Source organism: Sarcophilus harrisii, chromosome 5, assembly GCF_902635505.1.
Source record: "Sarcophilus harrisii chromosome 5, mSarHar1.11, whole genome shotgun sequence".
NCBI lineage: Eukaryota > Metazoa > Chordata > Mammalia > Dasyuromorphia > Dasyuridae > Sarcophilus > Sarcophilus harrisii.
In genome coordinates, this window is record NC_045430.1 from 160,603,885 (window position 1) to 160,616,080 (window position 12,196).

At 35.3% G+C, this 12,196-nt stretch overlaps 1 protein-coding gene across 3 annotated transcripts in view; it reads left to right on the top strand.

The window, feature by feature from the left end:
* The window catches only part of MDFIC (MyoD family inhibitor domain containing), a 112,805-nt gene that overhangs the window by 12,770 nt on the left and 87,839 nt on the right, over nt 1-12,196 (top strand). The gene's annotated exons all lie outside the window — the stretch shown is intronic.

The window sequence follows — 12,196 nt, forward strand, 5'->3', positions numbered from 1 at the left end:
CAAAGTACCATGCAAGGCCCCCTGAAGAATTCAGAAAGAAAATACAATTAATTTGCTTTCATCAATAAGTTTTCAGTGTAGTTGGAAGCATCTCTCCAACAAGCAAACAACAAAGAGAATAAAGATAAAGAGTTAATGATACAAGATTTAAATGAAATTATGAAAATAATAGAAGAGATGTCACAATGCAACATGCAATCAATCAGCTGTGGAATACAATCATTGTTCACATATTGACCTGCTGTATCCTCTGAGGTCAGAGAAAGAAAAAATCGTTTCAGCCTAGGAGCAGTTCATCCTCATCTGTGTAGGTCACCAGGCTGTGATGCTATTTTGGGGGTATTGAGCCTCCACCTTGTTGGTTTAGGTAGAGCTAAGCACTAAAAATAGGACTTGATTGGGCAGCTGTGGAAAAGTAGTTTGGGGTCAAATTGTAGAGAACCTTGAATTCCAGGTTAAACCAGAGTCAATCTAGGCAGCTTAGAGAATTGAATACTTTTGGGCAGGAGAGTGACATGATCAAAATGAAAATTTTAGGAATGCTTTTTGTTTGTAGTATGCATGATGGATGTGAGACTGGAGGTGAGGGAGCCTTATAATCCAGGATGCAGTTACAGTGATTCAAGGGTGAGGCAGGAGCATAATATGATAGAACAGCCATGAGATTGCTAATTAAAGACTTGAGTATATGCTAATTGCCTTTTATCAGTTATATGCTCTTGGTCAAGTCACTTAATTTTTCTGATCCTTAATTTTATCCTTGAAGTACTTTTCAGCATAACATCCTGAGATTTTAGATGATGACAATAGCTAACATTTATATAACACTTTAGAGTTAGGAAAGCACTTTGATTCTCACAATAACCCATGAAGTAGCAACTATTATCATCTCTGTCTTATAGATGAGGAAACGAGGTTACAAGAGATTATGTGACTTTTCCAGGGTCACAAGCTGGTATCCAAGGTTCAATTTGAACTGAAGTCTTCCTCACTTCAAAATGAGCATTCTTCTCATTCATAAAGTAGTATAAAGAAAACAGTGTATGCATATATAAAACATATACATAATATATACCTATACACATACACTCATATACATACAAATATGTCTGTCTATGTATGTGTGTAGAAAAAAACAAATATTGACTTTTGGAAAGTGAGGACCTGGTTTGAATTCTGGCTTTGCCACCATGATAATAGCTTTATGTGACTTAGAACAAATTGTGTGGCTTCTTTGATCCTCCATTTGCTCATCTGTAAAAATTATTGTCTCTATTACCCATAGTATAGAGTTCTGAGATAAGTGCCTATGTAAGGCACAAGGCTCTGTATAAACATAGAAATATCTATTATTAAAATAGGGTGGTAGCCTGTGAGAATAGGAAGGAAGGGGGTAAATATGAGAGGGGAAAAAGGAGAATGGAAACTTGCTACTTGTTTAAGAATTTTGCCAATAAAGCAGAGTAGGACAGGAACAGAGTAAGGTTCTGGAATCTGTAAAGGGTGGTAACATTCCCTGGGGATGTCCCAAAAGGGCTCCACATTCCTTTAGTTATTAACTCTGTTTATTCTATACAATTGGGAAGGTTCTAGGTGAAAAAGTCATTGCTAAGGGGTACAGTAGCAAAAATATGAGTTTTGGAATCAGAGAATCTGGGTTCAAAGCATGAACCTATTGTTTACTTCATGTATGATTTTGATCAAATCACAAATCTCCTTGCCCTCAGTTTCTTCTTCTGTAAAATGAGGTATTTCCTTTGATGGTACCTACCTCTTTCTTCTTTCTCTCCCATATATCTATTCTTATCTATTCTCTCTCTTATCTATCTTTCTAACTAATTACATCTATCTACATATATGTGAGTATCTACATCTATCTGTCTATCTCTGTCTCTCATCTGTTTTTCTGTCTTTGTCTCTCTTCTCTCTCTCTCTCTCTCTCTCTCTCACACACACACACACACACACACACACACGTACAGTTCAAATCTTATATATCTTTGAGTGTTATACTCTTCATTAGAATGTGATTTCTCTGAAAGGAATGGAGTAAATACACTGTTTGCTTGTTTTGTCCTTAGTACTTCTTTTATCCTTAGGACTTAATACAATGCCTGGCATATAGTAAGTTCTTACTAAATGCTTGATGATTGACTGCTACCTGGAGTAATTGAACTTCACAACTTGAATTGTCTAAATATATGATTCTATATTTATGAATAAATTCTTTTAAGTTATATTTTGTGGTTATGCATTATAACGATTCTTAAGAAAAAATTAGGTGGATAGAGCACTGACCTGAGTTCAAATCCAGCCTCAGATGCTTAATACTTCCTAGCTGTGTGACCCTGGGGAAGTCACTTAACCCCAATTGCCTCAGCAAAAAAAAAGAATAGGGATAAATTTTGCCTTAACGCATGTAGTTTATCACTTGTATTACAGAATCCTTGGAAACATTGTCTTAAAGAGTGATTATAATTCAAAGTACATGCAACTTTATGCTTTAAGGAGATCCAACGATTTTGGAAAACAATTTGGAATCATAAAGAAAAGTTAAAGAATTATATTTTTGATTTGACCCAGTAGCCATCTCTTTTGGGGTGTTTATATATCAAGTTTACTGAAAACTGGTAAGAGTTGTCTGTATGAAGAAATTTATAGCAATATTATTTTTTAATAATAAACAATTTTAAAAAACTGCCTAATGATTGAAGAATGATTAAGCAATTTATAATATATGGAAGTGATGAAATATTGCTGTTTTGTAAGAAAAAAGTAGGGGCAAGGATGGGAACTGCAGCTGTTATATCATGAGAACTTTAGATGAGGAAATTGTTTTTTTTTTTTTTTTAATTTAATAGCCTTTTATTTACAGGATATATGCATGGGTAACTTTACAGCATTAACAATTGCCAAACCTCTTGTTCCAATTTTTCACCTCTTACCCCCCACCCCCTCCCCCAGATGGCAGAATGACCAGTAGATGTTAAATATATTAAAATATAAATTAGATACACAATAAGTATACATGACCAAACCGTTATTTTGCTGTACAAAAAGAATCAGACTCTGAAATATTGTACAATTAGCTTGTGAAGGAAATCAAAAATGCAGGTGTGCATAAATATAGGGATTGGGAATTCAATGTAATGGTTTTTAGTTATCTCCCAGAGTTCTTTTTCTGGGCATAGCTAGTTCAGTTCATTACTGCTCCATTGGAAATGATTTGGTTGATCTCGTTGCTGAGGATGGCCTGGTCCATCAGAACTGGTCATCATATAGTATTGTTGTTGAAGTATATAATGATCTCCTGGTCCTGCTCATTTCACTCAGCATCAGTTCGTGTTAAGTCTCTCCAGGCCTTTCTGAAATCATCCTGTTGGTCATTTCTTACAGAACAGTAATATTCCATAATATTCATATACCACAATTTATTCAGCCATTCTCCAACTGATGGACATCCATTCAGTTTCCAGTTTTTAGCCACTACAAAAAGGGCTGCCACAAACATTCGTGCACATACAGGTCCCTTTCCCTTCTTTATAATCTCTTTGGGATATAATCCCAGTAGTAACACTGCTGGATCAAAGGGTATGCACAGTTTGATAACTTTTTGAGCATAGTTCCAAACTACTCTCCAAAATGGTTGGATTCATTCACAACTCCACCAACAATGCATCAATGTCCCAGTTTTCCCGCATCCCCTCCAACAATCATCATTATTTTTTCCTGTCATCTTATCCAATATGACAGGTGTGTAGTGGTATCTTAGAGTTGTCTTAATTTGCATTTCTCTGATTAATAATGACTTGGAGCATCTTTTCATATGACTAGAAATAGTTTCAATTTCTTCATCTGAGAATTGTCTGTTCATATCCTTTGACCATTTTTCAATTGGAGAATGGCTTGATTTTTTATAAATTAGAGTTAATTCTCTATATATTTTGGAAATGAGGCCTTTATCAGAACCTTTGACTGTAAAAATATTTTTCCAGTTTATTGCTTCCCTTCTAATCTTGTCTGCATTAGTTTTGTTTGTACAAAAACTTTTCAGTTTGGTATAATCGAAATTTTCTATTTTGTGATCAGTAATGATCTCTAGTTCTGCTTTGGTCATAAAGACCTTCCCCTTACACAGGTCTGAGAGGTAAACTATCCTGTGTTAGATAAGGAAATTGTTAAACAAGTAGCCACTTTCCTCTGCACTTATATAGTCTTAGAGAGTCACCTAGACCTCTGTGAAGTCAGGCTACTTGTCTTAGTGTCACCTAGCCAATAAGCGTCTAGAGGCAAAAATAAATAATTTTAAGAATTCAAAGAAGGATGAGACAACTAGTTTGAAACAATGTAGAGTTAATAAAACAAGACAAAAAGAACTAAATGCAAATGTTCCACTTTTTAAACAGCATTTTGATTTATTTTTATTTTTTATTTTTATTAAAGCTTTTTATTCACAAAGCATATGCATGGGTAATTTTTCCAACATTGACCCTTGCATGATCCCCTGCTTCAAATTTTCCCTTTCTTCCCCCTATCGTCTCCCCCACCTAGCAGGCAGTCCAATACATGCCAAATATGCGGAAATACATGCCAGATCCAATATGTGTATACATATTTATACAGCCATCTGGTTGCACAAGAAAAATCAGATCAAGAAGGAAGAAAAAGAAAAACTTAGAAAAAAGAAGCAAAATGCAAGCAAATAATATGAGAGAGTGAGAATGCTATGCTGTGTTCCATCCTCTGTTCCTATGGTGCTCTCTCTGGGTGTAGATGGTTCTCTTCATCATTGCAAAAGTGGAACGGGTCCAGAGCATCTCAATGTTGAAGAGAGCCATGTGCATCAGAATTGATCATCATATAGTCTTGTTGTTGGCATGTATAATGATCTTGTGGTTCTGTTTATTTCAGTTTGTATCAGTTCATGTCAGTCTCTCCAAGCCTCTCTGAAATCATCCTGTTGGTCGTTTCTTATAGAACAATAATATTCCATAGCATTCATATACTAAAACTTATTTAGCCATTTTCCAATTGATGGGCATTCACTCAGTTTCCAGTTCATTGCCACCACAAACAGGGCTGCCACAAATATTTTTGCACATGTGGGTCTCTCTCTCCCTCTTTTAAGATCTCTTTGGGATATAAGCCCAGTAGAAACACTGCTAGATCAAAGGATATGCACAGTTTGATACCTTTTTGAGCACAGTTCCAAACTGCTCCCCAGAATGGTTGGATCCATTCACAACTCCACCAGCAATGCATTAGTGTCTTTGTTTTCCCACATCCCCTCCAACTGCATTATCTTTTCCTGTCATCTTAGCCAATCTGACAGGTGTGTAGTGATAACTCAGAGTGGTCTTGATTTGCATTTCTGTGATCAATAGTGATTTGGAGCACCTTTTCATGTGGCTACAAATAGTTTCAATTTCTTCATCTGAAAATTGATTGTTTATCTGCTTTGACCATTTGTCAATTGGAGAATGACATGAACTATTATGAATTTGAGTCAATTCTCTGTATATTTTAGAATGAGGCCTTCATCAGATCCTTTGGCTGTAAAAATGTTTTCCCAGTTTATTGCTTCCCTTCTGATCTTGTCTGCATTAGTTTTGTTTGTACAAAAACTTTTTAACTTAATGTAATCAAAATTATCTATTTTATGATCAATAATGACCTTTAGTTCTTCTTTGGTCACACATTCCTTCTTCCTCCACAAACTTCAGAGGTAAACTATATTATGTTTTTCTAATTTGTTTATAGTATCATTCTTTATGTCTAGAAGCCATTTCAATTTTATTTTGGTATATGGTGTTAGGTGTGGATCTATGCTACTTTCTGCCCTATTAGTTTCCAATTTTCCCAGCATTTTTTGTCAAATAGTGAATTCTTATCCCAAAAAGTGGGGCTTTTTGTAAATAGCATTTAAAAATAGCAATTGAAACACATAAAATAATGATTTTTGTTACAGCATCCTTTGCTTTGATTCCTATATGGATTGATGATGTCATCATTATGAATATTGCATAAACATTTTGCTTATCTGTCTCATATATTTGCTTATCTATTTTCTTTCACTTGCCAACTTTTTATCTTGTATCATATACTAATTTGATACTCATTTAAAAACTGATAATGTCCAATCTTCATTCCTTTCTTCTCACCCCCTCTTACCATGATTTGACTCAATCAGCAGGAATTTATTAAGTACCTTTTATGTGTGGAAGTTCAGGGGATACAAATACAAAAAAAATTAATCCCTATTTTCAAGAAGGTTGGAGGAGATTACTGGCTCATTTACATTGTATCAGGCAAAGACATATAGAATAAATACTAAAGTAGGTAGTAACATACAAGATAGCTAAATATAAGTTAGTTAGGCTATACAGTATTGATTGATGTAGGAGGGGGAAAAAGAAGGAAAGGTTTTTATGCAGGAGATAGTGTTTGAGCAACTTGAAGAGTTCAAAATGTTCTTCAGGCTTTGGGGAATGCCTTTGTAAAGGGCTGAAGGGAAGTGTGTGTGTGTGTGTGGGGGGGGGGGGGGGTGAGGAATAAAAATTCATTGTGTGAAGGAAAGGGAGGACAACTAGTTTGGAGCAAGGTTTATGGGAAAGAAGGAAGATATAATGAGAAAGGATCATTAGATTTGCTATTAAGAGATCTTTGGTAACTTTGGAGAGAACAATTTTATTTGAGTGATGAATCTGGAAGCTATAGGGCTTTAGAGAGAATAAAAGTAGAGGGGATAAAGGCACCATTTGTAAATGGCTTTCTCTAGGCAATAGCGCAAAAGGAAGAAGAGATAATGATGTGGGGAACACTGAAACTCTCTCTCTCTCTCTGACTTTGGGGGGAAAGCTTGAGAAACTTCTTGAACCCTGGGAGAAGCTCTCACCTGATTAATCCAGGAACACTCATTCAAATGGAAAATTTCTATTCAATTCGCTAAGATTTCAGTCTGATTTTAACTCAAACTGCACTCCACCCCTAGCTAAAGTTTCAAATTATAAAAAGGGGCAAATTGGGGCTCATTCTTTGCAGAGGGCCAATAGCAGAAATCATGCCAAGTAACCTCTCTCTCCTTGGCATAGCTGCCTTTGAGGACCCTCTGCCCCTGAGAAGACATTCTCTTTTCAGTGTTAACCCCTCTTTATCTCTCTCACCTGTTTCCCTAGCAGGACCACATCTCTCTTTACATTTTTTGTCAGATTTCTCTGCTAAGAACTTTACCTTGCCTCTGAGGAAGTCAGCCTTCCTAGCAAAGTGGGGCTTCTCAGTTCCAACAATAAACTTCTTTTGCCAGTCTAACTTTTAGGGTTTGCAAATTCTTTTACGAAGGACCTGCGGGCCGACCAGAGGGGGTTCCCACAATTCTTTGCCCTGCACAGAACCTCATCAATGAGAGACTATACATAGTGGAGATAATTGATCAAGTGAGGGTTTAAAAATGGAAAAAGTTTAGGATATGTTTTTCCACAGCACAGAAACAACCAGTAGATGAGAGACTGAAACTTAGTAAGAGAATAGGGTCCTGAGAAGGGGGAATCTGCTAGAAAAGGTGAAATAGAAGGAGACATTTGTACACGTAGAGGGGATTACCATATGACAAGAAAGTCTGCTTTTTCACATGAGACAATGGTGAAGGAGGAAATAGTGAGGAAAAGCATCTGAGCAATATGAGATGGCATGGAGAGAAGAGGGAACTTTCATTGAATGACTTAAATTATTTTAGTGAGTATTAAAAAAAATGGGAAGGGGAGGCTGGTGAAGGGACTAAAATTTTGATTAGCCACCTGGTGAGTGGAGACTAAACTGATTAGGGAGATTAAAAAGATTGCCTTGCTGCAGTGAGGGCCCAGTTAAAATTATGTTATATGCAATTGTAGTGGACCCAATAAGCAGCGTTTGTGATATCCTCCAACTTCATTTACCAGCATGTAAATAGGAGGCAAATTGGCAAAGGTTGGAACTAATATGAGTTTGTGAATTGGTAAAGTGTAAGGGTTAATAGCATAGGGGCAAGGGACTGTACTGTAGTATTTAGAATTGAGCTAATTCAGCAGAGTTGAAATAGGGAAGGCAAGAGAATGCAGTCTTTGGAGGAGTGATGCCCTGGGAAAAAAACTTAAGTATAATGGGAAGGATTGATTGGTAGTATTCTCAGTGTAAGAGTTGGGAGTATGACAAAGGAATAAATGATAAAATGCTTTGCAGATAGTTTTTCAAAATTGACAGTATAACTCTGTACCCGTTCAATATTACTTTAAAAATGTTTGTAGTTTTTTTCCCTATAAATTAACTCCTCACATTTATGTAGCATCCTTTATAGGATGCTTTCACAGATATTATTCTGGAATTATGAGGTGGACAGGGCTTATTATCCTCATCTCACAGGTGAGGAAATTAAAATTAAGAAAGATTAAGTGACTTGATCATGTTTATAGAGTTATTTTTTGGTAAAATTAGGACTAATCATAACAACAACAACAATAATATTAGTAGCTACCATGTATATAAGCTTACTCTGTGCCAGGCACTGTGCCAGGCCTGTTGATCTTTACAACAACCCTAGGAGGTAGGTGCTACTATTATCTTCCTCCCCCTTTTTTTGTTGTTGCTGAGGAAACTGGGATTTTTACTTGCCTCAGGTCACTCAACTAAAGTAAGGTTGGATTTCAACTCAGGTCTGGCTGGCTCCAGACCCAGGAGTCTGTCTACCATGTCACCCAGGTACCCAAACTGGAATTCAGATTTTCTGTCAGTGTTTTAACTTTTATATCACACTGTTTCTTTCAACTTGTCTGTTAATAGAATTATATATATGTGTGTTCCTTTTCCTCTTCTCTTAAGCTAACTTTGACATGTTGGCAGAAAAAACATACCTTTATATTAATTAGATGATTAGATAATATTCTATGATTATTCAGAATACTGTGACACTTGGTGATGAGTAGTATGTGCTCTATTTCAACATTCAGTGTGCTCTCAATTTAAAAAAAAATAATTGTATAGCATTATGTTCCAATTACATTATATGAGGAGAAGGGCTTAGGAAGTCTATCACATCTGTTTCATTGATATTGACATTCTCCTTAAGGGGAAAATTGCAATACTGAATAATAAAGAAACTAGAGGCATATATAAAAATACTAGAAAAGCATAAAATGTCTGATGGCATATTTCCATATGGATCACCTGTCTGGGGAGTAAATCTTTCAGAACCATGATATACAGGTTGTCCCTAAAGTCTTAGTGCAGTGCCATAATAAGACTATTGGGACATTGAGTTTTGAAGATAGAAATGCTATTTTAGAATATGTCTCAGTGTATGCTGTAGATCTAGCCCAGCCAAAATATTTATCAATTCCAAATTGCCACTTTTAATATATGTGCTTATGTAAGTAGTGAAAATCTGGAAATAGAGCTGGTTTTATAGCTGTCTTAATATTCAGAATCTGATTGGTTGACTGAAATGTGCCACTAGACTGTCTGATTCTATGGCTGTATATCTTATTGATTACAATTGTGTCAATTATGTTCACTTCTATAAAATTAAGCTTCATAAGATTCTCAATGATTGCAATTGAGTCTATTACCTCCACTGTGGTGTTTAAAATAGTGCTCTATACCTCATAAGTGTTTTATGGAAATTAATATTGAAGGAGATATGTATCATATAAAATGATAGATATTAGCAAATCGTGGAACAGTTAATCGACAGAGATTATCCAGTTCATAGAAGTGAAGAGTTAGGGAAATTGAAATCATGGTATTTAATCAGTTCCTACCCTGTATCTAAACACTGTACATGGGGAGGAAGTACACTGTTTTAATGGAAAAACAAAACAAAAACAGTATGCAGGGGCTTGGGACAAGTGGCTTCTTGGCTTCTGACAGATAGAAATCCTAGAATCTTGGGGTTAATAACTTGACATCCCTGAGGTTTAGATTCCATTTGTGTAAAATGGGGATAAAAATGCCTGCCCTTCCTAACTCCCTTAGAGGGTTGGGCAATCAAATAAAGTGATGCATGTAAGTCCTTCAAAAACTATGAAATATGATTTTTTTTGGTGTTTATTGCTGTTGCATTGTTTTTCAGTTGTGTCTGACTCTTTGTGACAACATTTGGGGTTTCCTTGGCAAAGATACTAGAGTGATTTGCTGTTTCCTTCTCCAACTCATTTTTACAGAGTAGGAAATTGAGGCAAACAAGATTAAGTGACTTGCCCAGGGTCACACAGCTAATGAGTGGCTAAGATTGAATTTTAATTCAGGAAGATGAATCTTCCTGACTTCAGACTTGGCATTCAATTACTAAGCCATCTATTAGCATATAAAAGAAATATGAAACTGCCCTTCTGTACTTCTGTGATACAGCTTGCACCAACATAAACTCTCAGAACAGGAAGGTACAGAAGACACTTAGTCTGTCCTATACTTGTGTCTCTAGAAACTCCTCTCAACAAGTGGTGCTCCAGCCTAAATGAAGACCTTAAACATTTTAGTTCAGTAAATCAACTCTACAAGTACAAGATTGGGGAGACATGGTTAAATAATGAGTCACCTGAAGATTGTAGCCTTTAGTGGACTATAACATCAAAGAGTCAGAGATGTTGATTTAACTTAGGTTTAATGAACTTAATGAAAACCTTTGTTGAAAACCTTTAAAAAAGAGATAGAGAATTCACTACTTGCAGCAGCTTATTTTTTGGTGCAGCAGAATTTGTCAGGAAGTTTTAATGTAAATCCAATCAATGTCAATTTCTTCCCATTGTTCTTGGTTCTGCTCTATAGAACCAAGCAGAACAGACAAGTAGCTCATGAATAAGGCATAGGACTTGGAGTTAGGAAAGCCTACATTTGAATTCTATCTTGAAAGAACTTACTACCTCTATGATTCTAGCAAGATAGTTATATCCTTTCTCTGCCTCCGTTTCCTCATCTGTAAAGTAGGAGTAACAATATCTACCTCCCAGGGTTATCATGATAATAAAATGAGATAATATTTTAAAAGCATTTTGTAACACTATATACATAGTTATTGTTACTACTATTGACTATTATTATTACATGATGACCCTCCAAATGCTTGGAGACAGCCATCTTGTTTCTTCTAAGTCTTGTCTTCCCTAGACCGAACAACTAGAATCCATTAGAATAAGACCTTCTCACCAACCTGGTTATATCCTCTCTATGGTTCATTTAATTTTGTCACAGATCTTCAAAATGTGGCACTCAGATTTTAGCACACACAACTCCCACTGTGATCTGATCAGCTAAGAATACAGTGGGACTATCAGTTATTATTTTTGACATCGCAATTCTATTACTGTAGTCTAAGATTAATTAGTTTTTTAAAAACTGTTATGTGATACTGTTGACTCCCTTGATTTTGAAGTCCATTAAAACCTACAGACCTTCTTCCCAAGGCCTGTTGTCTAATCATGTTTTCCCAAAACTATACTTGTACAGTTGATTTTTTTGTCCAGATGTAAGACTTTACACTTATCCTTCTTAAATTTAATTTCCTTTTTTCCTCTTCCCTTTGTCTTCATCCTTCCCTTTTCCTTTTCAGAGATGCTAAGCACAGAGTCTTGAAGAAATATAAACAAATATTTATGAACTCACAGATTTTCCAATTGTTGGTTAAATTTGAACAAACAATTGTTAAATTAAATTAAACAATTTAACGAAATGTAAAATTTACATACAATAGTAATAATTTTTCCTTTGGTTATTTGTTGAAATAGCTTCTAACATAATAAAACTATCACTAAAAAAAGATAAATTCCCATGAGATTATAAAAATCATTCTATATTTTGTTTGTAATAATGTTGATTAATGTTTTATAAAGCTGAAAAGGGTTAATAAGCATTCATCAAATTTTTATTTATTATTATTTAAAATTATTTCATGGTTTTTGCATGGCAATAATAAAATTGAAGGTCCTTTTAGTTCCATGTGGTATCTTTCATTGTCATGTGTTGAATCATAAGAAATACAAAACAGATTTTTGGCAGAACTCCATATTCTTTCTGAAATTACCATGGTGTAAGTGATTTGCTCACGAGATACACATTCACATGGGCAGAAAACTTAAGTATTCCAATTAATTCAGTTGATTTTGTTTTATTTGAAACATTATGATTTACCTTAACAAATCTGGAATCACTGTTCAAAGTTAATATCTAAGTA